Below are 5,826 nucleotides of genomic sequence, written 5' to 3'. Positions count from 1 at the left end.
AGTACAGTATATACGTATACATATGAGATGAATAATGTAGAGTATGTGAACATTATATTAGGTAGCATTGTTTAAAGTGGCTAGTGATATATTTTACATCATTCCCATCAATTCCCATTATTAAAGTGGCTGGAGTTGAGTCAGTGTGTTGGCAGCAGCCACTCAATGTTAGTGGTGGCTTTTTAACAGTCTGATGGCCTTGAGATAGAAGCTGTTTTTCAGTCTCTCGGTCCCAGCTTTGATGCACCTGTACTGACCTCGCCTTCTGGATGATAGCGGGGTGAACAGGCAGTGACTCGGGTGGTTGTTGTCCTTGATGATCTTTATGGCCTTCCTGTAACATCGGGTGGTGTAGGTGCCCTGGAGGGCAGGTAGTTTGCCACCGGTGATGCGTTGTGCAGACCTCACTACCCTCTGGAGAGCCTTACGGTTGTGGGTGGAGCAGTTGCCGTACCAGGCGGTGATACAGCCCGCCAGGATGCTCTCGATTGTTCATCTGTAGAAGTTTGTGAGTGCTTTTGGTGACAAGCCAAATTTCTTCAGCCTCCTGAGGTTGAAGAGGCGCTGCTGCGCCTTCTTCACGATGCTGTCTGTGTGGGTGGACCAATTCAAATCAAATCAAATCAAATTTATTTATATAGCCCTTCGTACATCAGCTGATATCTCAAAGTGCTGTACAGAAACCCAGCCTAAAACCCCAAACAGCAAGCAATGCAGGTGTAAAAGCACGGTGGCTAGGAAAAACTCCCTAGAAAGGCCAAAACCTAGGAAGAAACCTAGAGAGGAACCAGGCTATGTGGGGTGGCCAGTCCTCTTCTGGCTGTGCCGGGTAGAGATTATAACAGAACATGGCCAAGATGTTCAAATGTTCATAAATGACCAGCATGGTCGAATAATAATAAGGCAGAACAGTTGAAACTGGAGCAGCAGCACAGTCAGGTGGACTGGGGACAGCAAGGAGTCATCATGTCAGGTAGTCCTGGGGCACGGTCCTAGGGCTCAGGTCCTCCGAGAGAGAGAAAGAAAGAGAGAATTAGAGAGAGCATATGTGGGGTGGCCAGTCCTCTTCTGGCTGTGCCGGGTGGAGATTATAACAGAACGTGGCCAAGATGTTCAAATGTTCATAAATGACCAGCATGGTTGAATAATAGTAAGGCAGAACAGTTGAAACTGGAGCAGCAGCATGGCCAGGTGGACTGGGGACAGCAAGGAGTCATCATGTCAGGTAGTCCTGGGACATGGTCCTAGGGCCCAGGCCAGTTGAAACTGGAGCAGCAGCAGAAAGAGGGGAACCGGCCAGGCAGAGACAGCAAGGGCGGTTCGTTGCTCCAGAGCCTTTCCGTTCACCTTCCCACTCCTGGGCCAGACTACACTCAATCATATGACCCACTGAAGAGATGAGTCTTCAGTAAAGACTTAAAGGTTGAGACCGAGTTTGCGTCTCTGACATGGGTAGGCAGACCGTTCCATAAAAATGGAGCTCTATAGGAGAAAGCCCTGCCTCCAGCTGTTTGCTTAGAAATTCTAGGGACAATTAGGAGGCCTGCGTCTTGTGACCGTAGCGTACGTGTAGGTATGTACGGCAGGACCAAATCAGAGAGATAGGTAGGAGCAAGCCCATTGTAAACTGACCAATTCAGTTTGTCTGTGATGTGTATGCCGAGGAACTTAAAACTTGCTACCCTCTCCACTACTGTTCCATCGATGTGGATAGGGGGGTGTTCCCTCTGCTGTCCCCTGAAGTCCACAATCATCTCCTTAGTTTTGTTGACGTTGAGTGTGAGGTTATTTTCCTGACACCACACTCCGAGGGCCCTCACCTCCTCCCTGTAGGCCGTCTCGTCGTTGTTGGTAATCAAGCCTACCACTGTGGTGTCGTCCGCAAACTTGATGATTGAGTTGGAGGCGTGCGTGACCACGCAGTCGTGGGTGAACAGGGAGTACAGGAGAGGGATCAGAACGCACCCTTGTGGGGCCTCAGTGTTGAGGATCAGCGGGGTGGAGATGTTGTTGCCTACCCTCACCACCTGGGGGCGGCCCGTCAGGAAGTCCAGTACACAGTTGCACAGGGTGGGGTCGAGACCCAGGGTCTCGAGCTTGATGACGAGCTCGGAGGGTACTATGGTGTTAAATGCCGAGCTGTAGTCGATGAATAGCATTCTCACATAGGTATTCCTCTTGTCCAGATGGGTTAGGGCAGTGTGCAGTGTGGTTGAGATTGCATCGTTTTTTGGGTCGCCGGCTGGGATCCATTCCGTTGTCCTGGGTGAAAGGCAGAACACAGGATCCGCTTCGCGAAAGTCATATTCTTGGTCGTACTGATGGTGAGTTGACGCTGCTCTTATATTCAGTAGTTCTTCTCGACTGTATGTAATGAAAACTAAGATGACCTGGGGTACTAATGTATGAAATAACACGTAAAAAAACAAAAAACTGCATAGTTTCCTTGGAACGCGAAGCGAGGCGGCCATCTCTGTCGGCGCCGGAAGTACCGACATTGTAATTCAACAATGAAACATTGTAGTAACATTCTATACCAAGAAACATGGTATAGAGGAGATGGACCAACTGGTTGCCCTTTAGGTTACCAGGTGTAAGACAGGGAAGGGACTCAGGGGGTATGCTCATTTGGTATAGAACAGACCTAACTCACTCTACTAAATGAATCAAAACAGGAACATTTTACATTTGGCTAGACATTCAAAAGGAAATGATATCAACAGAGAAAAACATCCTCCTGTGTGCTACCTATATCCCCCACTAGAATCCCCATACTTTAATGAAGACAGCTTCTCCATCTTGGAGAGGAAAATCAATCATTTCCAGGCCCAGGGAAATTTACTAGTCTGTGGCGACCTAAATGCCAGAACTGGACAAGAACCTGACACCCTCAGCACACAGGGGGACAAACACCTACCTGGAGGTGACAGCATTCCCTCCCCCATACACCCCCTAGGCACAACTATGACAACAAAAACGGGTCACAACTCCTGCAGCTCTGACACACGCTGGGTATCTACATAGTCAATTTTAGGCTTCGAGGGGAGTCCAATGGTAGGTACACCCATAGCTCATCTCTTGGCAGTATTGCTGTAGACTACTTTATCACTGACCTCAGCCCAGACTCTCTCAGAGCGGTCACAGTCAGCCCACTGACAGCCCTATCAGATCACGGTCTACTTGAAAAGAGCAATACTCAATCATGAGGCATTAAAGACAAAGGAACTGAATAATAATAATTAAGAAATGCTATAGATGGAAAGAAAATAGTTTGGAAACCTACCAAAAAAACAAGTAGGCAACAACAAATGCAATCCCTTCCTGGACAAAATGTTTCACTGTAATAGTGAAGGTGTAAACTTGGCAGTAGAAAACCTAAAAAGTTTATACCTCTCAGCTTCCCTATCACATCAAAACATGTCAGGTAGACAACCAAAGAAAATTAACAACACGAATGGTTTGATGAAGAATGCAAAAACCAAAGAAAGAAATTGAGAAACCTATCCAACCAAAAACATAGAGACCCGGAAAACCTGAGTCTCCGCCTTCACTATGGTGACTCACTAAAACAATACAGAAATACACTACGGGGAAAGAAGGAACAACACGTCTGAAATCAGATCAATGTAGTTTTGTAAGTCAAATGCCCTGACAGTAAATCTCAGTAAGACCAAAATAATGGTGTTCCAAAAAAGGTCCAGTCCCCAGGACCACAAATACAAAGTCCATCTAGACACCATTGCCCTAAAGCACAGAAAAAACGTTACATACCTTGGCCTAAACATCAGCGCCACAGGTAACTTCCACAAAACTGTGAACAATCTGAGAGGCAATGCAAGAAGGGCCTTCTATGACATCAAAAGGAAAATAAAACCCGACATACCAATTTTGATCTAGCAAAAAATACTTAAATCAGTTCTAGAACCAATTGCCCTTTATGGTTGTAAGTTCTGGGGTCCGCTCACCAACAAGGAATTCACAAAATGGGATAAACACTGAATTGAGAATTTGCATGCAGAATTCTGCAAAAAACGTAAAACACCAAATACTGCATGCAGAGTAGATTTAAGCAGATACCCGCTAATTATCAAAATCCAGGAAATAAATGTTAAATTCTACAACCACCTAAAAGGAAGCGATTCCCAAACCTTCCATAAAAAAAGCCATCACCTACAGAGAGATGAACCTGGAGAAGAGTCCCCTAAGCAAGCAAAACAATTAGACCCAACCAAATCATCAGAAAACAAAAAGATAATTACATGACACGTTGGAAAGAATTAACAAAAAAACAGAGCAAACTATTTGGCCCTAAACAGAGAGTACACAGAGAGTATGCAGAATACCTGACCCACCCACACACACACAGACTCATGCACGCATGCACACACACACAGACACACACACACTCACACGCAGGCGAACACACAAATGCAAGCATGCACTAATGCACACACACACACACACACACACACACACACACACACACACACACACACACACACACACACACACACACACACACACACACACACACACACACACACACACACACACACACACACACTCACACACACACACACACACACACACACACACACACACACACACACACACACACACACACACCTCTTGTTGGTCAAACCACAGGAGGAGCTTGTCATGAACTTCCCTACAGAGCTCTCAGGATGTCATTTACTAAGATAAGAGAATCCATTAGGCTGGAATTCATTGTTTGAATTTAGAAGGGGAAATACTGTATTTACCTTCTGCAAGGAAACCAAGGATTAGTTAACTACTGACAATGAATATTGGAAAGTGTGACTAATGTGTTTCACAAACGGAGCTAGTGATGGTGATTGTATGCAAGTGTGTATACAGTACACGTGTCCCCTGGGTATGAGCATGTCTGGACGATTTGTAAAGACTTCATGCTCGTCTGACAGGCAAATGACCAAACCTGTTCCCCCAGAAACTCAGTTGCACAGAGCAGAAACAAATAAACACACAAAACATTTGTTTAAAAGTTTTTTTTTTTGTGCTTTTTGTTGTTGTTGCTTTCTGCATGAACTCTGCAGGTTGTGTAAGCAGAGGGATGTGGGTACAGTGGCTTGGGGTTGGGTGGCCTGAGGTAGGGGATAGGGTTGAAAGGGTGGAGGAGCCAGACTCAAAATAGGGAATATAATCTGGTGAACGCTGGGCCAGACTTTAATCATCCCCTGACGTTAGCATTAATACTGAATCTGATTTGAGGTAATTGGGTTAGTAGTGAGGGTAAATACTGAAATATAGTCCCTTCGCACATTCAGCAACATCTTTTCCACTCCTCCAGTCCTCTACCTCTCCACCTCTCCAGTCCTCCACTCCTTCTATCCTCCACCTCTCCAGTCCTCCACTCCTTCTGTCCTCCAGTCCCCTACCTCTCCACCTCTCCAGTCCTCCACTCCTTCTGTCCTCCAGTCCTCTACCTCTCCACCTCTCCAGTCCTCCACTCCTTCTATCCTCCACCTCTCCAGTCCTCCACTCCTCCTGTCCTCCAGTCCCCTACCTCTCCACCTCTCCAGTCCTCCACTCCTTCTGTCCTCCAGTCCCCTACCTCTCCACCTCTCCAGTCCTCCACTCCTTCTGTCCTCCAGTCCTCTACCTCTCCACCTCTCCAGTCCTCCACTCCTTCTGTCCTCCAGTCCTCCTGTCCTCCAGTCGTCTACCTCTCCACCTCTCCAGTCCTCCACTCCTTCTGTCCTCCAGTCCCCTACCTCTCCACCTCTCCAGTCCTCCACTCCTTCTGTCCAGTCCTCTACCTCTCCACCTCTCCAGTCCTCCACTCCT

The sequence above is a fragment of the Oncorhynchus nerka genome, linkage group LG14, assembly GCF_034236695.1.
Source record: "Oncorhynchus nerka isolate Pitt River linkage group LG14, Oner_Uvic_2.0, whole genome shotgun sequence".
NCBI classification, from domain to species: Eukaryota; Metazoa; Chordata; class Actinopteri; order Salmoniformes; family Salmonidae; genus Oncorhynchus; species Oncorhynchus nerka.
Note: the sequence above shows the minus strand (reverse complement) of the source record.